This window comes from Stegostoma tigrinum, chromosome 14 (genome assembly GCF_030684315.1).
Source record: "Stegostoma tigrinum isolate sSteTig4 chromosome 14, sSteTig4.hap1, whole genome shotgun sequence".
Classification (NCBI taxonomy): domain Eukaryota; kingdom Metazoa; phylum Chordata; class Chondrichthyes; order Orectolobiformes; family Stegostomatidae; genus Stegostoma; species Stegostoma tigrinum.
This window is the reverse complement of record NC_081367.1, coordinates 45,097,834-45,123,699: the sequence shown is the minus strand read 5'-3', so window position 1 is coordinate 45,123,699 and position 25,866 is coordinate 45,097,834. Positions and strand designations below refer to the sequence as shown.

Genomic DNA, 25,866 nt, shown 5'->3' with positions numbered 1-25,866 from the left:
GAAGGCAATGGGTACACCTAATCACAAAGGTCAATGCAAGCAATATAGCACCAAGGATCTGGTTACAATGTTGGAAAAAGTCCAATGACTTCATACAAGTAGTGATTATTAGCAAATGCACATTCAAATGACAACATCTACCCAATGTACCACCAAACTCTCACAATGTGCCATACCCTATCACACACCCATCAACAACCTCTAGCAAATAGGACCAATGTCTGGCATTCACAAGCTCTATCTTGCCCTCACACACTCACCACAGCAGCAAGCCTTATAAACACACATCTCAGTCTCCACGTACTCCTTGCTACATTGCACATACGTATATACAGACATATACACACACCGTCATTACGTGTCTCTTGCAGGACAAGATGGCAAATAACAGGAGACAGCAGTAATGAATCAGTTGGGAACAGGAATGCCACATGACCTCATCGCTGTGGGGAAGACAATATTCAACATTATTGCTGCAGCTGTCAATGAGTCTGTGGCAAATGGGCTAAGTGACACTGCTCAGGATGATAATATGTTCGTGTCTATTAAATAAGGAAAAGGCAAAATATATTTTTAATGTAATAGACTTGGAAATATTTGATCTGTCCATATATATGAATCACACAAAGTAAGTATGTTGGTACAACAAGCAATTAGGAAGGCAAATCGTTGTTAGATTTTGTCCAGAAGGATTCAAGTATAGTAAGACCTCATTTAAAGTTGCAGGCACATTCTGTAAAATCGCAACTAAGTGAAACAACTTCAAATGAATCATAGGAATCAGTATTAAAATCACAGGTGGGTTCTTTCAGGCATTCCTGGCACAGAAAAAACAATATACACGTTGAAATACTGCACAGTAAATATATAGTATTGTGCATAGCTGGCTGAAATATTTTGTAAAACAAAATAACTCACTAAATATAAAAGTGACGCTGTATAAATTCAAACTTGATAACACTCATCAAACTGTCTTCTTAATCTGTACCTTTGTTTTAGGGATGAATTGTTCCATGCCAATTCGATAAGTTTTGAGATGGCTAAGAAGTCCAAACTCTGCTACTGTGCATGTGGATCAAGTATTGCTGAGAGGATCGTTAGGTACATGGTCTAAAGGTTTTTACACTCTCTCTGCCACTTTGGCCCTACGTCCAATGAACTCTGTATTTGCTGCCTTCATGAATTAACTTCCTCTTGGTTTAGTTGGCCACTGTGTAGAAATGTTTGACTTCTTCAGGGATGCTTCGAGGACTTTCTGAAAGTATTTTAGTGGTGAGTGATGAGCACCTCAACCTAAAGTATATTGGTTTGTCACCTCCAGCAAATGCCTCTCTCATTGACTTTTGCCTCACCTGATGGAAATTTGTAGAAAGGTCAGACTTGGAACTCCACGATTAATCAAAAGATTGTAGAATCAAGCTCCTAAAGTGTAAGTGTTGCATCTTTTATTTTTCACTCAAACAATTCTTGAGACAAAATCAATTTTACCCATGTACAATAACAAATGGCTCTCACCGCTTTCATCGATTTTAAAATGTCTCTCCACCTTATTTTTTGTGTAACTCTATAGCACACACACTTGAGCCTACAAAACAAAAATCAACTTAGAGTTAAGTATTGAGCCTCTTATGCACAAAAATGAGCAGCACAGCCTTCAATTTCTTTCTTTCAAGAAATTTTTTTTTTGGATATTCTTGAAAACTTTGCTTTGGAGCTGTTTGAAGAATAATTTGTAGTTTCCTCAATTGTGAACGAGCTCCTCCAATAGCTTCAGAATGGTGCCAATTGAGTCATAAGCCCCCAAAGCCAAATCAATGCAAAGTGATAATGTGAAATTATACAAAATTACACATGCAACAGCGATGCAAAACAACAGAAAATGATGTAAAGTCAAACTGGAAGATGCAAACAGGACACACCACCCCTAAACCGCCCGAGGGTGACATGGTAACACAAGTGATTAGTGCTGCTGCCCTGCTGTGCCAGGGATCCAGGTTCGATTACAGCCTCCGGCGACTGGATGTGTGGAGTTTGCAAGCTCTCCCATGTCTGTGTGGGTTTCTTCCAAGTGCTCCAGTTTACTCCCATAGTTCAAAGAAATGCAGGTTAAGTGTATTGGCCATGCTAAATTGCCAATAATAACCAGGAACGTGCAGACTAGGTGGATTAGCCATGAGAAATGCAGGGTTATGGAAATGGGGGTGGGGGGGGGCGCAATAGGTCTGGGTAGATTTCTCTTCAGGGGAGTTAGTGCAGACTTGGTGGGCCAAATGGCCTCTACCTGCTTTGTTGGGATTCCATGATTCTGGATTTCTGTCATGCTGAAACCTGAGAGACTGCAACTTTAGCAAAATGGCAACAATTCAGTCTGAAAGAACTGGTGACAAACTCTCTGACAACACAATACACAAAACTTCCAATAACTCAGCAGCCATGGGAGAAAGTGAAAAGCATCTCAGTTGCATGTTAAATAATTACTTTTTAAAATTGCTTTGCTGGGTGAATACTCCCTCATGCATTGGATATATGGCAGCCATACATTTAACAGAGAGAATTAATAGGTGACAAGGTCTAAAATGGCAGCTTGCTCTCCAAATCAGTGTTGACTGACATTCCACCCTACACTCACATGTTGCCAGCACACGCACAATACACCTGCCCTTTCACCCTTCAAAATATGCAGATTGCTAAGGACTAGACTTGACTGTGGGCACAGATCCCTGACAGTGTTTTTTACTCCCAATTCCAGGAGCACCAAAATCTGCAGCATATTTAAACTCAAACATTATTCAACATGAAATAATATAAAAACATCTGCAAGGCACTGTTGCAATGTGTTTCCTTGGTTTCATCAACGGAAACATCTAGTAGCAGCATATCAACAGATTTCTGGCAGGAAAAAACACATGCTGCTAATCTCACGTTGGGACAAGTATACCAGCTAATTATAGAATTGCAACAGAAGCAGTCATGGAAAAGGCTGCAGTCTGAAGCTTAAGGAGTAATTTTATGTCTTCTTACTGCTAACTCCCACAGGCGTATTAACTTGTTGTGGATTTTGACCCAGTTTTTGGTGGATGAGTAGAGGTGGGAGCTAGAAATTTACCTGATTGTCAATTGACAACCAGATTATTTTAATTCCCAGATCTCACTCTAATTCTGCTGGCTAACTTCCCACTTGTTCTGTCCAGGAAGCCGGTGGAAAACAATGAAAAATCACATGGCCTACAAACCTCTAACCAAAGCCAAGCTAATAAAGGAACTGAGTGCTACTGCTGTCCTGAAGGTTCTCATAGTAATATAGTGGTAATGTCACTGGGTTAGTAATCTAAGGGTCCAGGCTAATGGCCTGGGGACATGCGTTTAAATCTTATTATGGCAAATTGTAGATTTTAAATTTGATTAACAATTCTAGAATGAAAGGCTAGCCTAAAAACTCATCTGATTCACTAGTACCCTCTAGGGAAGGAAACCTGCCAACCTTACCTGGTCTGGTCTACACATGACTTCAGATTTACAGAAATGTGGTTAACTCTGAACTGTTCTTCTGAAATAGCTAGTCAGCCAAGGGCAATAAGAGATGAGCAACAAATCATGCATTTGCCTGTGACCCCCACATCTCAAGATCGAATGAAGGGAAAAAACGCATTTGTCCATTACTCTACTGATAGCAGTGACCATTGCAGAGTCATTGTGGAAAATACATTTAGCCCTCGCACTGAGAGCACTTCATTGTGTTGTGTTGTAGTGTGGATTCAGAATAGATCTAGCAGCTCAAAACTGGATATCCATGATATGCTATGAGCCATCAGCAGCAGAAAAACTGTATTCCGCCATAACCTAGTCACATGGCTCAGCATCTTTCTCACTCTAACATTATTGCCTAAAGCTACAACGCAGGTCTCTTTCTTGACTAAACGATGAAACACATGCTACAGCTGGAATAAGCACCCTATAATCAACAAATCAGACCAAAGCTTTGCAGTTCACAATATCAGTCATGAATAGTGATAGGCCATTGAACAATTCATGAGGAGAACCAGTTTCATGAACATCCTCATCTTCAATGACAGCAGTGCAAAAATTAAGGTAAACATTTACAACCAGCTTCAATCAGAAGTGCCAGGTTTTCCCTCTCCTCCTCAGATTCTCATGATTGCAGAAGTTAGCCTTAAATTATTCTACATGGTGTCAAGACATGGCTGAGCAGAAACAAAATTTTGGCTTTTAAGGTGAAGATTGGTGAAGAAGAGTCATACCAGATTAAAATCTCTCTCCACAAATGCTGAGACACCCGCTGAGTTTTTCCAGCATTTTCTGCATTTTTTTTCAAGTTTCCACTATTTTGTTTTTGCACAGGCATCCTTTCCCTCTTTCTCCTCTCTCCTAAAACAAAGCTAAGCAGAAAAGGAGAGCAGAAAAACCATTGCTGAAAGGCAGCCCATCTCTAATGTCCACTTTCAACACACATTTCCATAATAATTCTGCCTAGGCCAGCTCCTAATGAATCTCACCAGACAAACTACAGTGGTGACTTGGACTTGGGCCTATTTTATCCCTCTCTTGCTCTACTTCTTAACCAGACAGGGAAAACAATGTTTTATTAGTAAGCTTTTCTGCTTGGCACTGGTACTGGTGATCTTTATTAATTACTCATCAAAATTATCAATTGCATTGGCATCATTTTTTCTTCGAAATGTAAGTTTATTGTTAGCGAGTTTTGAAAAGATTTGTAGCTCAGGTTGAGGTTCTGGGTGTGAGGGTAGCCCACAAACCCACCAACACACTAAAACAGCAGCTAATGAACTTAAAAGACCCTATACAGACAACAAATAAAACGAACGTCATCTACAAAATACCTTGCAAGAACTGTGACAAACACTACATTGGACAAACTGGCAGAAAGCTAGCCACCAGGATACATGAACATCAACTAGCCACAAAACGACATGACCCACTATCACTCGTATCCTTACATATAGATGAGGAAGGACACCACTTTGATTGGAACAACACATCCTTCCTAGGACAAGCCAAATAGAGACACACATGAGAATTCCTAGAAGCATGGCATTCCAACGGGAACTCCATCAACAAACACATTGATTTGGAGCCAATCTACCACCCCCTGAGAAAAAGAACAGGAAATGACATCACCAACACAGGAAATGACATCACCAAGCCAAGGAAACCTAACCAGATAAATACAAAGCAGGACATAACACCAGCACTTCGTTGGAGGCTCACTGATGATGTTACCTAGAATGGTGACAAAACGTCTGAAAACGAACCTTCCAGCTCAGCGAGCAAACTCACACCCAGAAGTTTATTGTTCTTATCTTTCTGAAACATTCTTTTCAGTGCCTGCAGAGTGAAAAGAACAATTAAAAGGTGACTCCCATGTGAAAAGGTTGGACAATATGATCAATAGCTTCCAGTGGTTGAGTATAGGAAAGATCGCCTCTTCGGGCTAAGTGTTACAGGGCCCCATATTCCCCACAATCTAACTAAAATATTAATGACTTTGAAGCGGAAACTGAATGTAACATCTCTCCAACTTTAGAGTTGATACATGTCTAGGTGGGAGGGTGAATGGTGAAGAGAACACAGAGATACTTCAATGTGATATAGATATGTTGAGTGAATGGAAAAGTGCACTGCAGATGAGGTATAATGTGGATAAAAGTGAGGTTATCCATCTTGGTGGTAAAAACAGGAAGGCAGGTTATCGTCTAAATGGATATAGATGGGAAAGGGGAGGTGGGTGTCCTTTTACACCAGTTGCTGAAGGTAAACACACAAGTGCACTGGGCAGTGGAGAAGGTAATTGGTATGTTGGCCTTCATGGTGAAAGCATATGAGGACAAGAGTAGGGATGTTTCGTTGCAATTGTACGGGACCTTAGTGAGGTCACATCTAAAATATTGTGCACAATTTTGGTCTCCTTATCTGAAGGAAGATGTTCTGGCTACGGAGGGAGTACAATCAAAGTTTCGCAGACTGATTCCTGGGATGGCAGGACTGATCTATGAAGAGACATTGAATTAGTTAAGAATATATTCATTGGAGTTTAGAAGAACGAAAAGAGGATCTCACAGAAAGCTATAAAATTCTAACAGAACTAGACAGAGTAACCGCTGGAAGGATGTTCATGATGACTGGAGAGTCTCGAACCAGGGCTGCAGTCTAAGGATACAGGGTAGGTCATTTAGGGCTGAGATGAGGAGAAATTTCTTCACCTACAGTGATGAGCCTGTGGAATTCTCTGCCGCAGAAAGTAGTCGAGCCCAAAACATGTTTTTAAGAAGGATTTGATATTGCTCTTATGACTAAAAGGATCAAAGGGTATGGGGAGAAAGCAGAAACAGGGCAGTGAATTGGATGATCAGCCATGATTATTTTGAATGGTGGAACAGACTTGAATGACCAAATGGCCTACTCCTACTTTCTGTGTTTCCAAATATTGATCACTAGCTCAATACTGGAACATTGATTGTGCCACTGCAATTTGAAAGTGTGTAGATTATCTCAAGGTGATATTTCACATTACTGTAGACGATTTCACCATAGAAGTAGGCTGTTCAGCCCATCATGTCCATGCTGGTCACAAAGATCTGACTATATTGATCCCCCATTTTCTAGCTTTTGGCCCTATTTCTGAAGGCTAGAGCAACTCAAGTGAATATCTAAGTGCTGCTTAAATGTCACCAGAGTTGTTTTGGTCAGTAAGTTACAGATCACACCATATTCTGATTGGAAAAACATCTTTCTTCAACTTCCCTTCTTGGCTTTCTATCTCTTACTTTAAACCTATGCCCCTAAGTTATTGGAGATGATGGGAACTGCAGAAGCTGGAGATTCCAAGATAATAAAATGTGAGGCTGGACGAACACAGCAGGCCAAGCAGCATCTCAGGAGCACAAAAGCTGACGTTTCGGGCCTAGACCCTTCATCAGAGAGGGGGATGGGGGGAGGGAACTGGAATAAATAGGGAGAGAGGGCGGATCGGTCCGCCTCCCCCTCTCTCCCTATTTATTCCAGTTCCCTCCCCCCATCCCCCTCTCTGATGAAGGGTCAAGGCCCGAAACGTCAGCTTTTGTGCTCCTGAGATGCTGCTTGGCCTGCTGTGTTCGTCCAGCCTCACATTTTATTACCCCTAAGTTATTGACTCCTGTACTAAATGGAAATATGCCTTCCTATCCACCCTATCTATACCTGTCATAACTTTGTACAAATTTATCGAATCCCCTCTCAAGCTGCTCCAAGGAAAACAACTCATGCCTATCCAATCCTTCCTCATAGTTCACACCTTCCACCCCAGGTAGCATATTGGTAAATCTGCTGTGCGTGCTCTCTAGTGCAATGGTAGCCTTGCTGTGATATGGTAACCCGAACTGCATGCAGTACTCCAATTGTATTCTAACCAGTGTTTTATACAGTTATTCTTACCCAATCTTGGGAGGAACGTCAAAAAGGAGAGCTGCCAGGCAATCCTATTGACTTGCAGTTTTGACAGTACAGCGGAGCCACATCCAGTGGTGGCCACTGCTGGGACTTTGGCCAGAACCCAAAGCTGAGTAGCTTATGGAAACCAAACTTAAAGTAAGTCCACTGTATCAGCAGGGATTGACTGACAGGGCTCAGCAAGAGGTAAGGGTGAGAAAGGTATGTGGGGAGGGTTCAAGGGAAAGTATGATGTTGGGATGCCTTTGATAAATATAGTGTCCCTACCTTCTTGTCCAACATCAGCTTGCCTAGTAAAAGTTTCTGGGTCACTCCCATCCCATAGACCTTCCCATGCGATGGATAAAATAACAGCGAGGGTGAACTGAAGCCTTTAAATCATAATTAATTTGTCACTATCTCCTGTAAAATAGGAAACAGGTCAGAGGTGGGCAGCAAAGAGGCCTGCCATTTACAAGCCGTGATAACAAAGCGTAGAGCTAGATGAACACAGCAGGCCAAGCAGCATCTTAGGAGCACAAAAGCTGATGTTTTGGGCCTAGACCCAAAATGTGAGATGTTTTCAGTAATGTGCAGAGCAGCCTACATAATGCAACAGTTTAGGAGATGTCCACTCTTGGAGGAAGGGTGGTGAAACTGGTCAGTGAGTTATTGTTGCCTCCAGAGTGGCAGCTATGACTTTTAAATAGATTCTTGCAAGAAACCTTAACACCACCATAGTTCAGAGCTTTCCAAACTTTGTTGGAATGATCTGGTATCCAATGACAGCATTTTAGTAAATGAGGCAGCATATCAGCAAGTCCCTATTCTCTCAGTGCCGCTCCTATGAAAGATCCACAACTACAGGAAGGGACTAGCTAGTGATTATGAAGATTTTCCGAAGAATGGAAGTACTTGCAGTATGCAACAAGTTATACACTTCTACAGCAGCACTTCAGTTGTCTCTGTAGAAATGGAGATCAACTAAATGCATTAGTAGGTTTTACAATAGGTAACTAATCCATTCTTGCAGCTTAGAACCAGGTAGCACAGTTTGAAGTAACTTCAAACAAATTAAAGAAAGTATCAGTCATCTTGAGCCCAGAATATATCTTGAGCTTTAACAGAAATGCCAGAGCAACTATCACTACAGCAGTATATCTTCTCCCTTACCTCCTGTAGGTATAACATATCAGTAAACGCCTTCCTAATTCTCAAAAAACGTGCAGTAAATTTCCTAGCTGTTAATGATTATGTGCTGGATTCAGCGGGGCATGTTTGGTCTATCTGCCTCTCTGCATTTTTTCAGTACAAAATTATATCTGGTTTAATACAAATATGTTGAACCCTACTGTCTGAGCGAGCCCTTTGACCAATTCCCTGTAAAATTACATTTTTTGTTAAAATTGCAGTATAATTGTGATCTTATGAAATGATTGGTTCTCTCAAGTGTATTTTAAGCCACCAGTAAACTAACCTAAGTTCTATGTGATTCCAGCAAATATAGTGGACAAGATATTCTGATGGTTGTTTCTGCAACATAGGTTGACCAGGCAGAAAGCTGACACAGCTGACACAAAGAGATCAGTCTTGACAAGTGAAAAATCTGACAGGCTGTTTCACTGCATCTTGAGCACTCCAAAAAAGCCCCTTATAATCAGAGGATCTCTACAGCGACGATAGGGGCTATTCAGCCTATCAAGTCTGTGTCTATTGTCTGAAGTGCAATTCACCCTTTCCCCATAATCCTACACTTAGCATAGTTAACCCCAACGAGCCTGCATGGTTTAGGGAAATTTAGCACGGCCAATCCACCTAACCTGAACATCTTCAGACTATGAAATGAAACTGGAGCACCTGGCAGAAACCCACACAGATACTGGGAAAATGTGAAAAATCCACACAGACAGTCACCCAAGGTTAGAATTTTCTTTTGCAAAAATAGATGTTATTCATAAAAAAATGATTTATGTGTATATACACGCTTACTAAAGCAGCTCAGGTCCGTATATTCTTTGCATATTGAGGACAAACAAACATTGGGGTTTGACTTTCTCTATAGTTACAACAAATCCAAAGGCAGTTCTTGACTATGCAAAGTACTATTTACATGTATTTGAGGCACTGTGACAGTAACCAAATGGACCCTCATTCTACTATGGCAGAAAGACCTTGGATGTTGATCTTTTCCACTATGCCTTGGCGACAGCTGCCCCAAGCTTCAGTGCATCCCTCAGCACATAGTGCTGGACCTTTGAATGTGCCAGTCTGCAATACTCAGTCAAGCTCAACTCTTTGCACTGGAAGACCAACAAGTTTCAGCCAGATCAAAGAGTGTCTTTCAGCAAGTTGATGGTCTTCCAGGTGCATTCAATGTTTGTCTCATTTTGCATCCCAGGAAACAGCCTACTGAGCACAGAGTCCTGCCTTACAGAACTGCTCAGGATGAAACTCAACAAAAATCACTGCATCCAAGGCTGGAATCAAACGGGTACTGTGAGGCAGCAGTGCTAACCACTATGCTACTTAAAGCTGGGGAATTCAGACGGATTTGACTCATTTGCGCTTACTAGTTACTGTCTCAATCCTGGTGAGAACAGTACACTGAAAATCAAGCTACACTATTCCATGGGTTGTATGTATATGATATTTGACAAATTTAATCTTTAGGGTGGGATAATGCCTGATTGTGACCACTGTCTTAGGTGAAAGAAATTCACACCAGGTATCATCAATGAATAAGAAAATAAAAAATAAACCAATCAATACAAACATATTCTCTATCAAGTGGGTAATACAGATCATTAATTATTAATATGTAAATTGAACAACCACACCTTTAAATTGAAAAATACACACATTCCTTCACACAGAAAGGGTAAACAGGACAGTACATTTTTTCTGTTTAATCGTTTTTCAGGATTATCATGGGTGACAAATAAGGGCAAAAATGCAGAATTTCTGCAGATCAGAATCCTAGGCAAAGGAAGTGAAGTGACGTGGCTTTCTCACAACTTTTTTTGTAATGATATCACAAAATCATCTAAGTAAACTACACAATTAAGCACATTGGCAGCAATTATTTCAGAAGCCTTTGGAATGTAGCTCGGCATTCTTAAACACAAATGTCATAACTCGACCTTAGCATAACCCATTTAGTATAACAGTGGCTGGTATCTCTTTAGCCCTTGAAGTTAACAATACTTGCCCGTACCTCCCCATGAAATAATACTCAGTAACTCCATCAGCCTCAACTTCAGTGTGAGCTGTGTTAAATTTCTTAAGTCTGTTTGCTTAGCCTCAACTACAGAAGGTGTACTAAACACTTGTTTTCAATAATTCCCATCCTTGAAGAAAGTTTCAGTCACTCTAACTTCTCCTTGTGACATTAGTGTGACCTCTCGTGATGGACTTTGTTTAGCCATTGATCTGGTCACCACGAACGACGGAAAAGTACCATCAACTTGTTCCTTTAATCTCACTAAACCGTTCTATAATAAAGATTCAAAGCAAGAACATTCAGAAAAAACAAGTCATCACCAAGGAATGAATAAATTTCATCCATGGATAATTTTTGAACAATTCCTACTCCTACTGTTGCAGACATCAATTCATATTTCAAGTGTACTTTGTACATAGCCATTCCTATGTACTCCCCACTAATTAAGTTCATTCAAACTTTGGCTTTCAGTGTACTCTCTGGAGGAAAAACTAGGTCTTTCTCCAATAAATGAACTTGCATAGTTCCTGTATCAATTAATATATTTAGGGACTTAGTCCTAGCACCTGAGGATACGTGTGTCTCTTTCTCTCCTTTGTATCTCTTATCTATTGTATTCACCTTGACTGTATGCACAGCAGTGTTTACCTGATCCATGGTATTTTCCTTTTGGTTTCCTTTTTCAGGCTCACTGTTATGAACCTCAGTAAGTCCCATGGGCTTCCCTCACAAGTTCCAGTGTTATAAATGCAAGTTCCCCATTCTTTGACAATGGAAACATTTGGGACTATGACTCTCATTTCCACTCCGAGCACCTTCCTTTCTGGTCTGAGGAGGAAATGTCAGGGAACTCCCAGCTGTTCTCTCTCTACCGTAATTTTTAGAGCTGTGATTAATTCAAAAACCACCTGTAGGTGGCGTAAACAGCATGTATACACAAAGAGAAAGGTGATGTCATTGGTAAGCAATGAGAGACAGCAATCAATCTTAATGATGATAATGATGCAAGAGAAAGCTTTTTCAGATTTTCAATTTTTTTTAAATTAGTGCACAAAATGGACAAATGGAGGCTGGATATCCCTTTTCCTGGCACAGACCTTCCCACACCCTCACTCCTGCACTGGGCATTGTCCCTGTTCCCACTGGGACCCCAACTTCCATCATGCTTCCTCAGTCCCCTTTTGAGCAATGTGTGTGCTAGTGAAGACATCACTGTGCACAGAGCACACTACATTATTGGCACATATGCAGTTACTTCCTGTGCCTGCTTTGCTGCAGCCAGCCAATGTCATGAGCTACAGCTGTACGTGCATGAGGCCATTTTGGTATTATGGATAACCTCTCAAATTTTTAATACATCAGACTTATCATTTGTCTCTTCATTAATTTTTAAGATATTCATCACCCTTATTCCTGCAATCGCTAGTAGAATTTCCAGATATTTTCGTCAACCTGTTCCAACATGTTATGGGGATAGTAGGAACTGCAGATGCTGGAGAATCTGAGATAACAAGGTGTAGAACTGGATGAACACAGCAGGCCAAGCAGCATCAGAGGAGCAGGAAAGCTGATGTTTTGAGTCTAGACCCTTCTTCAGAAATGGGGCAGGGGAAGGGGGTTCTGAAATAAATAAGCAGCGGGGGAGGTGAATAGAAGATGGATAGAGGAGAAGATATGGGGAGCGGAGACAGACCAGTCAAAGAGGCGGGGATGGAACTTTTAAAGGTGAGTGTAGGTGGGGAGTTAGGGAGGGGATAGGTCAGTCCAGGGAGGATGGACAGGTCAGGGGGCGCGGAATGAGGTTAGTAGGTAGGAAATAGGGGTGCGGCTTGAGGTGGGTGGAGTGGATAGGTGGGAGGAAGGACAGGTTAGGGAGGCGGGGACAAGCTGGGCTGGTTTTAGGATGCAGTTACTTTCTAAACTTGACTATATTTTTCACCGATAATAGGAACTGCAAATGCTGGAGAATCTGAGATAACAAGGTGTAGAGCTGGATGAACACAGCACACCAAGCAGCATGAGAAGAGCAAGAAGGCTGACGTTTCAGGCCTAGACCCTTCTTCAGAAATTTCTGAAGAAGGGTTTTGGTCCAAAATGTCAGCCTTCCTTCTCCTCTAATGCTGCTTGGCCTGCTGTGTTCATACAGCTCTACACCTTGTTATCCAACATGTTATGGCACACTTCTGGAAAAGGTAGGACTGAATGAATGGGCAAATTGCCGAAGTAATTTTTACATAACTTTCCTATTTTCTTTTAAACTCCAATCTCCTAATGCCAATAAAACCTTCTCAAGATGATTATTAGAGAAGCTAGGTATTATGGAAGGAACACAATAAGTTTTGGTTGTGTAAACTCTAAATGTAAGACTTCCAAAAACCAATTGTCTGTTACGTTCTATGTCCAGTTTCATTTGAGCCTTTTTCATAGAAGTGGGCATATTTTAATTGATGTCACATCTGTGCTGATAAAGTAGTTTATCCCAGCTATTTCACAAGGAATTACCACTCTTTTTAATGATTTCAGTATGCCATCATCCTTAAATCCAAAGCAGGTAGAGCTGTGAAATTCAATAACCTTGTTTTGGTTCTTATTACTTAAAGAATCTTGGCAATACTTTAATCAATCCTTTCCACACCATGAATATGAGTCCACTGTCTAAGACAATGCAATTACACGAGTTTGCAGCTTCAACATTCATTACTGGGCTGAAGCTTCTTGTAACAAGTAAAACTCTACGTACCTCACCATCTTCACCAAATCTTACCTGCTGTGAGTAATTTTGAAAACCACGCTATTTCCAGTTAGGACAATTAATTGCATTATGATAATTTGACTCACATCTACAACACCTCCTTAACATATCTACTCCTCTCCTGGAGTTCTTTCTTCCATTAAAGTTCCCGAGTTCAATGTTATAATTGCCAGAAATATCTTACTCATTTTATTTATGATTCTTCTTTCACCTTGATACTTTCAGCCTATATTCAGGTGGTGTCATATTGCTATTATTGTTGAATCTTCAATTTTGTGTTACTGCTGAACATCCATTAGAACCATAAAGGCTGTTTTCACAATATTCTTTTGAAGAATACTGAGAGCAATTCCAAAAGCATAGCTGTGTCCAAAATCCTAACTCCAGTTAACATCAGTGGTGAAATTTTATATAGCACTGGATGACATGAGCTACGATGATAAATCTGGAAGAAATCATGTGAGAAATCAAACAAGGACTTTCTCCACATCAGGAGTAACTGGTTGCATTTTCCAATAGTTCTGGGAGTCAAGATGAGATTCTTGCATTTAAGCAGGGAGAGATCTATTATTGAGGATTATTACTTGTTATCGTCTTCAATAAATGCAAATCTCACTGCATTAATAAGCAGCTTACTATCATACCATGGGACAAATAGAAACAATATGCTGAAAATTTCTGCCATGAAAGTCAGAGTGGGTACTTGGTAACTCCAGTGAGCTGCTTGTTTCTCTGGAGTACATCTTGGACACTGGTCACCACCATCTCAGATTATGCCCTGTGATCAGCTTCTGCGCAAATCTGCACCATCATGATGCATCATTTGTCTACTTACTTTGCATTTTGACACTGTGCTTTGGTCTGCACCATCAGCTATGATTACAATGCTGCTACAAGGATAATTTGCATGCCAGGACATGCCCCCAGTTCCTAGCATAGTAAGTCAAGAACAGCCTCTAATATTAGTTCATTCATTACGGTCATTCAGCTATTTCAGGTGGTCAGGGCCAAGACCATCTCCTTGTAGGGATTAAACAGCACTCCACTACCCATTCTGGTATACCAAAGGTGGTGAGGTGCTCTGAGTGATGAGAGGAAAGTGTACAGGTTATGCAGGGAATTGGGTAGGTAATAGTGAGTAAATGCGAGGGAAGATGTTGAATGCTACAGTGAGAGTGAGAGAGTTATGAGCCTTGATGAGAGGTGTGTGCAGTAGCAAAGATTTTGTGAGTACAACATAGCAGTGAGAAGATGGTGGCACCTACCCTGGCAGAACGTAGGAGATCATTGACCTTTATCCTGTGTTGTGGGGTGCTCCTCCACATGGCTGAGAATACAATGACCTAGGCAGCAACCTCTGAACAGGTTGGCAGGGTCTGGTGTAAGAAACTGCAAAAAGGTTATGAAGTCACCTTGAAATTATGTCATTAATGATCATTTATCTTAAGGATTGCATGACAGTCTGTGAAAATGTGGAGAACAAATACAAATAACAAGGAAAATGTGCCTTTCTTCTTTGTTCAAGTGTGCTGATGTTAGCTCATTCACAGTGCATTTGCAACTGAAAAGGAGACATGATTTCAAGTCCCACACTAGAGGCTTGGGTATGTTATATAGGATCACGCTTCAGTGCAATATTGAAGGAGTACAGCAAACATTAGAGCTGCTGTCTCACAGCTACGACTTTAACCATGGTTACATGTGTTCTCAGAGAAATGAGAAATATTTCATGGTGCATTGTGAAGATTAGCTTTCAATGAACACCACCAAAAAAAATGTTATCTGATCATAATTCTTATTATAATTTGTCAGGCTTTGCTGAATGCAAGTTAGCTGCTACATTAAAATGGTTATTATATTTCAAAAATTGAATTCACTGCACAATACTTCAGGCCATCCGACATTCAGAAAAGTCTTATATGACTTCAAGTTCTTTCTTTCTTTAATTTAAGAAGTAGTGTGATGTGGAAAAGGTGGTGAAGTGCCCTGAGTGATGAGAGGAAGGTGTACAGGCTGTGCAGGGAATCAGGTAGGTAATAGTGAGTAAATGTGAGGGAAGATGTTGTATGCCACAGTGACAGTGGTAGAACATTAGCCTTGATGAGAGGTGTGTGCAATAGCAGAGATTTTGTGAGTACAAAATAGCAGTGAGAAGATGGTGGCACCTACCCTGGCAGAACATAGGAGATCATTGGAAGTATAGAAATTGGATAAATATAGTAGTGATTCTGCATGCAATCACACACAGAGTTGAACAATCTGTCAATGCTTGCTCCAGATTCATACATAAGGAGCCACCATTTGGGCAGTGGTCCTTGTAGAGCAATTTCCCCATAAGTCAAGGCAAAGGGGAAGAAAAAGTGAAAAAGGGTAATGTTTGCTGCTTGCAATCTCCAATTGTCTATGATCTGCTGCAGTTGAATGAACAGTATTAAAAATTCTAAAAAAATTCACGTTTTCAACAAATCATGTATATGTCTTTCAGAACAGAGAAATCCGAGTTAAGAGATAATGCAACTACACAATCTGAGCATTGAAGTCGAAGGAATTTGAAGTTGACAAATGTAAAAGACATTGTTCTCCAGTGATTGAAAAAGACATGCTGCGTTGGAAAAGCAAAACCTCAGATTCATTCAATATGACAATGTGAAACAAGTGATTACATAAAGAAAAAAATGTTTGGAATGATTTTTGTTTCAAAGAGAAAGTTAAATGTGCTCAGGTAAAAGAATCCAGAGCGTTGCAGTAATTCAAATGATTTTGTTTGGTCTGGCAGTCAGAATATTGATCACTGTTTCATAACAATATAACACTAAAAAGAGTGACACAATAAGTTAGACTAGTTGACAAACAGGGCCCAAAGCCCAGTTAGATGTTCTGATCTGCAACAGGAACTTAAGCAAGAGATCAGCAGCTCCCTTCTTTTAGCTTTTGCACTGTTTCTCCATGGCAGACAGGCTGTCGCTAATTAATGCTTTCACTTGAGGGTTGCTGGGCGCTGAGGCCTGGTTCTTCTGGCTGGAATCGGTGGGGCAGCTGTGGTTCAGTTCCTGATATTGAAGCTTCAAGAGGGACGTTGTCTGGGGCTTGTCCAGGATCCTGACTTGAATCGGTAACTAAGGCTGGTCCAGGTTTGGGATCAGGAATTTGGATTGGGCCTGGAGCAATCACGGGTCCAGGGTCTGGGTCAAAACTCAGATTAAGTTCCACTTACCCCAATTTCCCTAGAAGCACATGGAGTTGGTGGCTATTGCTTTGGGCTTTGTAGGCCTTTAATTGGGACATGTGCTACCACCCAGATTTTCCTGTATGTAACTAAATTCTGTACACGGATAGGCTGGCCTTGTTCTCCACTGAGTGGGGATCTAAATATCTGGGAAACGGGAAATTTCCTGGCTGGAAAATTTGTAACATCACACACTGCCCTACCTCATAGTCCACGGGATTCATCTTCACATCAAAGTATGCCTTGCTCCACTTTCTCCTTTTCGCCTTTCTTATGGCTGCTGCTTTGCATGCAGCCTGTACGCTTTCTAATAGAAGTTTTAGAATCTCTGGCAGTGGGCTTCGACCTCTGTCAAACCCAGTCCCATTAACCTCTCTTGAGTTGTCTGGTCTTTAGAATATTGCAGGTAGGGGGGTGAATTCAATTGAACTGGAGGGTGAGTTTCTGATGAGCAGACAGGGGCAAAAGAGTAAAACCACATTCCAGGCCCAGTTGTTTCGACGGATGACTTTTCACACCATTCCTTTGAGGGTGTGATTTCCACTGGACTGAGGATGGAGGCAATGTGGATCCGGGCACCAAATATATTCATCACCACCTATATTATCTGGGTTGTGAAACTGGTTCTTTGGTCTAAATCTATGCTGTGGGGAAGACCCCATCTAATGAAAACGTGCTGAATTAAGATTGCACTGCAACTCTCCAGTGTTTTTCAAGTGGGGATTGCCTCTACCCTTTCTTTAAAAATGCCATTGATGACCAGGGTGATGGGGGGCCAACAAGATTTGTTTGAAGGTCAGTCCATGTCCCTGCTATTGGTCTAGAATTCTGTAACTCCTCTTAAATTAGCATACGTGTCTGGATTGTCCTTGGCACAGACAATACAATTCTTAACATATTGTCTTTAATCTATTCCATTTCCGCCACCAACACAATCTTTTAATTCTATCAGTTATTGTTTCTATCCCTTGATGACCCTGGACATCATGACAATGATAAATCACTTAAATTTGGTCCTGGACTAGTACCACATACCATCCATCTTGGAGAACAAGTCCATCCATTGTACTCAACATGTCCTTTCACTTATTAGATGAGGCAGGATTGTTCTCTCCCGTACTTCCTTTAACTTGGCATCATTGTTCTGAGCCTGTACCAGATCTTTGTCCTTGCTTTGGCTCACAACCATGGTGTCTATTTGTTTTACAGTGGGATTCTCTTTCACGGGCACGCGGCTTGACCAACTTATTTGTCCTTATGTTCCCAGCTGGGGAAGTTTGGCTGTGGGCTCTAATCTTAATGATACCATTTTCGTGGCCTTGGGCAGTTTGGAGAATAAATTTGAACAAGTAAACGTTTCCCATCTGCTGAGCTGTATCTCACAGTGGCCGGAAGTCTGTTAAACTGTTGCACACTTTTTGAGGGTACATCTGCTGGTGGAGGAAATACATGCTATCTTAAGTGTATGTCTAATGAAAGGGAAAATGTTTTGAGGTGGCCAACCATGTAGACTACAGCTGCCAGATTGGCGACCTGAGCACTAATTTGTTGGGCAGCTTCAGTACTAACTCTATTAGGGATTCACCTCAATGGGTCTCCGTACATATACCACATCCCGTCATTCAGTGTCCATCCTCCACCATACAGGACACATTGACAAATATTGTTATAGCAGGAGTTCTCTCTTCTGGTCCCCAGGTTCCCTTGGGTCTTGTCCCATTTTGTTTGGCACAAATGGACCCTTGGGCCATTTGTTTCACCTACTGCCTCTACCTGACACTGATGGAATTTTCCTCTGTAGCTCAAATTGTTGGTAAGAAGCCGAGCACTTTGACTGCAATGTCGCAACCCTGAACATTAAGATCCAGTGAGCTGTGTGATTTTAGCTGACCATAACTTATTTTATCCTGCCATCCAGCATAAATTGAATGGGGGTGTGCTACATCAGAATGGTTGAGGGGTTCAGGCTGATAATATGGGCAAAATGTGTACTGCCCAGAACACAGCTAGCAAGGGCCTAACAAATATAGAGAAGCCCTGCTCCATTTGTAAAAGAGTCCGGGAGGCATGGGCTACTAGTCAAATTTTGTTATGTTGTTCCTGAAGGAGTACGATTGCTGAACCCAGAAAGGAACACAAAGGGCTCATATCCCTGTTGTATGGCAAAACAGCACAACCTTAATACAGTGATAATGGGAACTGCAGATGCTGGAGAATCCAAGATAATAAAGTGTGAGGCTGGATGAACACAGCAGGCCAAGCAGCATCTCAGGAGCACAAAAGCTGACGTTTCGGGCCTAGACCCTTCATCAGAGAGGGGGATGGGGTGAGGGTTCTGGAATAAATAGGGAGAGAGGGGGAGGCGGACCAAAGATGGAGAGAAAAGAAGATAGGTGGAGAGGAGAGTATAGGTGGGGAGGTAGGGAGGGGATAGGTCAGTCCAGGGAAGACGGACAGGTCAAGGAGGTGGGATGAGGTTAGTAGGTAGGAGATGGAGGTGCGGCTTGGGGTGGGAGGAAGGGATGGGTGAGAGGAAGAACAGGTTAGGGAGGCAAAGACAGGTTGGACTGGTTTTGGGATGCAGTGGGTGGAGGGGAAGAGCTGGGTTGGTTGTGTGGTGCAGTGGGGGGAGGAGATGAACTGGGCTGGTTTTGGGATGCGGTGGAGGAAGGGGAGATTTTGAAGCTGGTGAAGTCCACATTGATACCATTGGGCTGCAGGGTTCCCAAGCGGAATATGAGTTGCTGTTCTGCAACCTTCGGGTGGCATCATTGTGGCACTGCAGGAGGCCCATGATGGACATGTCATCTAAAGAATGGGAGAGGGAGCACCTGGATGTGCATCTGCACACCTGCCAATTTGGAATACTGCAACCACTGTACCCAGTGTGGCTTCCTCTACATTGGGGAAACCAAGCGGAGGCTTGGGGACCGCTTTGCAGAACACCTCCACTCGGTTCGCAATAAACAATTGCACCTCCCAGTAGCAAACCATTTCCACTCCCCCTCCCATTCTTTAGATGACATGTCCATCATGGGCCTCCTGCAGTGCCACAATGATGCCACCCGAAGGTTGCAGGAACAGCAACTCATATTCCGCTTGGGAACCCTGCAGCCCAATGGTATCAATGTAGACTTCACCAGCTTCAAAATCTCCCCTTCCTCCACCGCATCCCAAAACCAGCCCAGTTCGTCCCCTCCCCCCACTGCACCACACAACCAACCCAGCTCTTCCCCTCCACCCACTGCAACCCAAAACCAGTCCAACCTGTCTCTGCCTCCCTAACCTGTCTTCCTCTCACCTATCCCTTCCTCCCATCCCAAGCCGCACCTCCATCTCCTACCTACTAACCTCATCCCACCTCCTTGACCTGTCCGTCTTCCCTGGACTGACCTATCCCCTCCCTACCTCCCCACCTATACTCTCCTCTCCACCTATCTTCTTTTCTCTCCATCTTCGGCCCGCCTCACCCTCTCTCCCTATTTATTCCAGAACCCTCACCCCATCCCCCTCTCTGATGAAGGGTCTAGGCCCGAAACGTCAGCTTTTGTGCTCCTGGGATGCTGCTGGGCCTGCTGTGTTCATCCAGCCTCACATTTTACAACCTTAATACACTTTTCTTCTATTTTGTGTTTCCCCTGAGCTATCACAGTTCCTAAGTATGAGACTTGTGGCCTCATGATCTGTGCTTTCTTGGGGTTAACCTTTTGTCCTAGGGTGGTGAGGAGGGTTAGCATTCAGTCCTTTTATCTGTCTGCACAAGGAGATTGTCCGCATACTGTATGAAGCAGCCTAGTCGGGGAATCCTCTCCAGCCCATTAGCCAGCCTCTGATGAAATACTGAGACAGAATTATGAAAACATTGTGGGAAGCAGGTCCATGTGTATTGTTGACCTTGAAATGTGAAGGTAAATTTCTATTGACAATGCCAGCGAAGGGGGATGGATTAAAATCCATTACTAATGTCCATAAGTATTTTGGCCATGGACCTGCCTCATCATAGTTTTGGGTCTAGTCACTGTGATTAGGACAGTTTTATTTACTTCCCTCCAATGAATGGTGAGCTGTCATCAGTCATACAGTTTCTTAACCAGCCGTATAGGTGAATTATTGGTAGACATTAAAGGGCACAGGACTCCTTACAGTGTCTCTGACTCCGGCATCTGCAGTTCTTTCCATCTTCTAATGACCTTGGATACCTCCCCCTCTCCATGCTTGGTGAAAGTGTATTGTCTTTGTGGCTTTGGATCCAGTCTGCCCATAATTACCTCTGTATCATTGCAGTCATGTTTGTGACTGGCATGGTACTCTCGCGCTCTGTGAGAATTCCCTGTGCTACTGGGTCCAATCCACATTTCCCCCAAGGTACAAATTCTCTGTGTATATGTGCATGTTGCAATCTTCAGTGGGGCCTTATCGAGCTTGAGCATTTGCCCGATACAACAATTTACCAGGTCAAAAGATAAAATACACTTCCTCATAAGGCCTGAGTTTAAAATGTGCTTGGCATCCATGTGGAGATTAACTAACACTGCTGGGTGTTGGCAGACTATGTCTTCCAGTATAAATTCTATAGGTTCTGTCTCCACCCCCTCACAGTTGTCCTGAAAATCCACTAAGAAAAATTTTTTCACGCATGCACCAGTGTTATCAAAACCCCAGGATGTATTAAGCATCATTCTGGGCTCTATTGTGTCCCATAAAAGCTCAACAGGGTGGCCTTCCACCTCACTATCAAGGGTTGTCCCACACTGTCCCATCTGGCACTGGACACCCACTGAGGAGAGGAATGGCTCCATCACATTTTAGGGAGTATAACCAACTGGAAGTACAAGAAGTTAGATGGCAGGATTTCCTACACAAAATTTGGCCACATGATCTCCCTCACCAAATGAACTGCTGCTTGTCTCTCCTAGTCCTTCCAGCGGCATGGAAATGGGTCTTGAGCCTTGCTCCTGTGGTGGCGCTAACTGCCTGCTACCCTGCAGCCCCTTGTAAAGTAACATGTGTGCCCACGTTTCCCTTATAGTGGCAGCTGCTGCCTCAGAACACCCTGTTGTTGATCCTTATATCTCACTGCAGGATGGGTGCATGGAGGTACATGTCCCCGATAATAACTCTTCTTGTTTCAGCCACCCTCTTCTCTCTGGGGCTTTTACTGGGCATATTTCCTCATTAGCTGATTTGGGTTATTCTGACTCATAAATCTCTTTCTCCCAAGTGCAGTCTAACCTCCTTATCACCCATTGTTAAATTTTCACAAGCTTTCCTCGCTGCACCTGTCGTGAGACAAGCATTCAGGTCCAATTTACCAGAAGGGTGTCAGCGCAGTCTGATCTAGGCTACCAAAGACTCCTATGACCTGTGTCCATAGGTGCCTGGCAAATGCAGTTGGATGCTCTCCCTTTTGCTACCTGCACTTATTTAATCCACAACATAGGGTCTTCCTAATGTATCCTACAGTGGCTAGGGTTGCTGTTTTCATGGCCTGCAGCTCCCTTCCTCCCACATTCCGAGGATTGGATAAGGCAGAATGGATTGCAGAGCTCAGGCATATTAATATCAGTCTTACCTCCTTGTCATTGTCAAACCCATACAGGACCTATTGTTGGTCGGTGCTGATGAAAAAGATAGGAGTCAGTTGTGGGCTCAAACACAAGGATCTTTTTCACCATCTCTACCAACTGCGCCACCATAACACAATTGTATAAGTAATTTGAATATTGTTCTGGCCATGTTGTCAGATTGTGTACGGTGGGTTCATTAGAGCAAGGTAAGATCCTGGGAGTGTTAAAAGATCTTCTCGCTTTGGAATGGGAGATGGGGGTCCCCAATCTTCATCACACTTGGCATAGCAGTGGGCTTGTTCTTACATTTCCTCTCAGTCTATCCATAATCACTGTTCTCTTCTGAGTCTATCGTCCCAAACGCACACATTTTGCATGGGAAGTTAAGACTTCAAATTTTCAATGTTGCTTTGGCATTTCAAATGGTCAGCAGTGCTGGCACTGTTTTCTTTGCCTGCCTATTGCAGGACTCTGAATGCAACCTGTAAGGTTTTGAATTTCTCGTTCAGCTTATCCATAGCTTTCTGGGCTGATCACTGACCACAGGCTGTGCCTCCTGGTATGGTCTATTGCACTGGGTGAGAAACTGTCCAAATGTGCAACATTTGCCTGGTTCCTCTGCTCCTGCTCTGCTCCTTTGGCTTTTACTTTCTCCAGTTTCTGCTTCACTTCCTCTAGGTCCTTACTCAGCTTCAGAGTCTCCCAATCTCCACCTGTCAGCTGCTTCATGTAGCTGGCAACTGTCAAACCCTTGCGCACTTGCCTTCAGCCTATGCTCCGTCTCCTAACATTTCTGTTCTGCAGGTCCTGGATTCAATATTTACTCACTGCAATGGTCAACCCACCTGAGTCACTTCTTATTTTAGTATTTTCTTCCTACCTTTTCCCACTCTCGGCACAATGCCGTTTCTTCTGTCGTTCTCTTTTAACTTACTGCTGTCTCTGTCTCATGATTCCCTGACTCCACATTAGCTGCTTTTTGCTTCTCTACGATTCTAGATCCATGACTGTTTTCACTTTCTCCTACTTTGTTGGTTCCCAAACCTACTCTGGCTTCTCTGTAACTTTGTGTGTCCCTACTCCCATTATCTGGCTTCTTGTCACCCTGAGTGTGCTCTGACTCTGTATTCAGCTTCCTTGCCTCTGTTTTCTGTGCAAACCTTGTCCTGTCCTAGCCCTAGGTGTTTGACCTCCTCACATTAAAAGCACTTGCTTTATGGCCCAATCGCTGGTCAGAAAGCTTCACCCTCTTTCACCTATTTGAATCCTGACCATCACATGGAGCAGCTGCCCTGTTCATTCAGACTCAGGCTGGAGTTCAAATTTGGTGGGATTCAACTCCTACTAATCATAACTACTTTTTGTGCAAGGACATTTCCTCATGTTGTCTCTTGTTCTTTTGCACATCAGTTTACAAAGTTAAATACCGTAAAATTAGTGTGGTTACAGAGGCAAGCAACCCCACAGGGAGTAACTCGCTTCCTGACTCCTCAGGGCCTCTTCACAATCAACGTGACACAAGTCAAGAGTGTAGAGTTTATATAAACACTTCCAATCGAAGTCGACCCAGTGTCGCCAATGTTGTCTGTGCTTTGGACCTTTCAACCAATTTATGTATTAAAAACATTTTACCAAGTGTTCTTGTCAGTGAGATTGGTGGTACAACTCAGTTTTATTGACAAAATAATCCTTATTAAAAACAGTATGTGAGCATTTACCAAATTCTCTCAATATTTACTCTCTACCTAGCTCTGGCTGTCTGAGAGAGGATATTACCCACAACGATCCACTTTTGAGCTGGGCAGTTGGAATCTCCTTCCTCTCTGATATACGGCTGGCTCTCTACCACAATGATGGTTCTCGATGGTCAGGGTGAATCTTCTCCTGAAACTTCTTGGGTTGCTGCATGGTCTTCTGCCACAAGTCTTGCTGTGAGTCTTCCCTGCGAGTCTTCGCCACACCTTCACTGAGTCCTCACCAAGGGGATGGCTCCCAGTTCTGTGTTTCTATCCCCTCCATAGCCCAGACCAGTCAGAATGTTCTGTGAACTTTTACTAATGAGCTGGGTTCAAATCATCCAACGGGGTCATGCTAACACCTTTCCCTGTTGCTATGCCAATACATGTAAAGTGCACATGCGCAGGCAGTCAACATGCCAGAATATCTGATTGGATACACAACCTTTGGGCTGTTTGTATCTTGGTTTCCACTGTTTTCTATAGCTGATAGCTGTTGGCTGCTGTTTAATTTAGTTTGGCCGACATACTGATAGGCCTGATTTCTCTGGCTGAGGGTCAATTTTGAATGTCCAATTTTGAGCCCATGTCCATTGACCACAGTGATGAGCTGCTTTCTTTAATCACGGTAGTGTAAACTTTCACCTTATACATGAGCATGCTGATAATTGAATTGAATTAGCCTTACTGGGTAGCTCAACTCCATAAATTGGCTGAATCTTACTCTTTATCGACTAAGAACAAATTGCATAAGTTTGTTGGAGGGATTTTTGCTGCACATCTGAGTGAGTTTTCTTGCCAAGTCTAACCGAATCCGTTACATTAAATACTGTTCCTGCCCCTATAGAATGTATCGCATCCAATTTCCAACCCAGCTTACCACGTGCTATTCCTGCAACAATTCAACACTCACCAGATATCCTGGAATTCATTAGCATCCATGATGCAGGCATCATCCTAAATGGGCATTGTAGACAAGCACTGTTAATTTGGAGCTGCCCTGTACAGTTCCTGGACATGGCAGACAGGGGAAGACTGACACTCTGGTTTATGGGCAGGATCCTGGAGTACCTGGCGGACAGGGTGTTGAACAGGCCAGATTTCTTTGTTCCCCTTACCAGATTCGGACGCCATGATTCCAGACCATATCAACCAGCATTCCTACTAACTTTTTTCCCTTCTGCACCTATGTCCAAGATCTGTACTTGGCAACGACCTTCTGAAACTAAAGGTCAATGCTGTGAATGTCACTGGCATGCCGATTGCCATGGGCAAAACCTCAGAGAAATTATGCATGAACAGTTGTGCTGCTTAGAGGGAATGTTGATGTTAGCCTGCTCCAAGGAAAAGCAAAAGAAAACCAAGAAGTAATGCATAGTACTGTAGGAAGAAAGTCAATTACATCATAAGTGCCACTATCTTCTCTCCAATAACTCACACTCCTCTACATTTACTACTTAATCAGCTCCTACCAACGCTCATACTCCACAAATCCCCTTATTGCCTCCAACATCTTCTCACTGTTATGGACAGGCCAAACACTCTCAAAATATTTTAAGAAGATAGCCTAGACCCTAACTTTTTCTTATTTTAAAGGTGCTGTGAATTGGGCATTCCAGGTGTGATGTAACTGGTCAGACCACTCAGCTTTAAGCAAAACTGAATTTATTTAAACACTACAGTTGAAACACGAACAAATGAAAGCAGAATTTAGAATAACTTAATTATTGAAAAATTTAAATGACCCAATACATGAACTTAACTAATTAACTGTTCCGATATATAGCAACATCCCACAAACAAACCCTTTGGCCCAAAGGTAAATTCAAGTACAGATTCTTACAGGCAGGAGGGAATAACATCAAAAGAGATTTCAGAGAAAGTAAGTTAGGAATCCTTTACTGAGGTTTGCAATTCTTCTG

At 42.5% G+C, this 25,866-nt stretch overlaps 1 protein-coding gene across 2 annotated transcripts in view; it reads right to left on the bottom strand.

Moving 5' to 3' along the window:
- LOC125457582 (endothelin-converting enzyme 2-like) overlaps positions 1 to 25,866 on the bottom strand; it is a 173,168-nt gene that overhangs the window by 126,120 nt on the left and 21,182 nt on the right. The window lies entirely within an intron of this gene.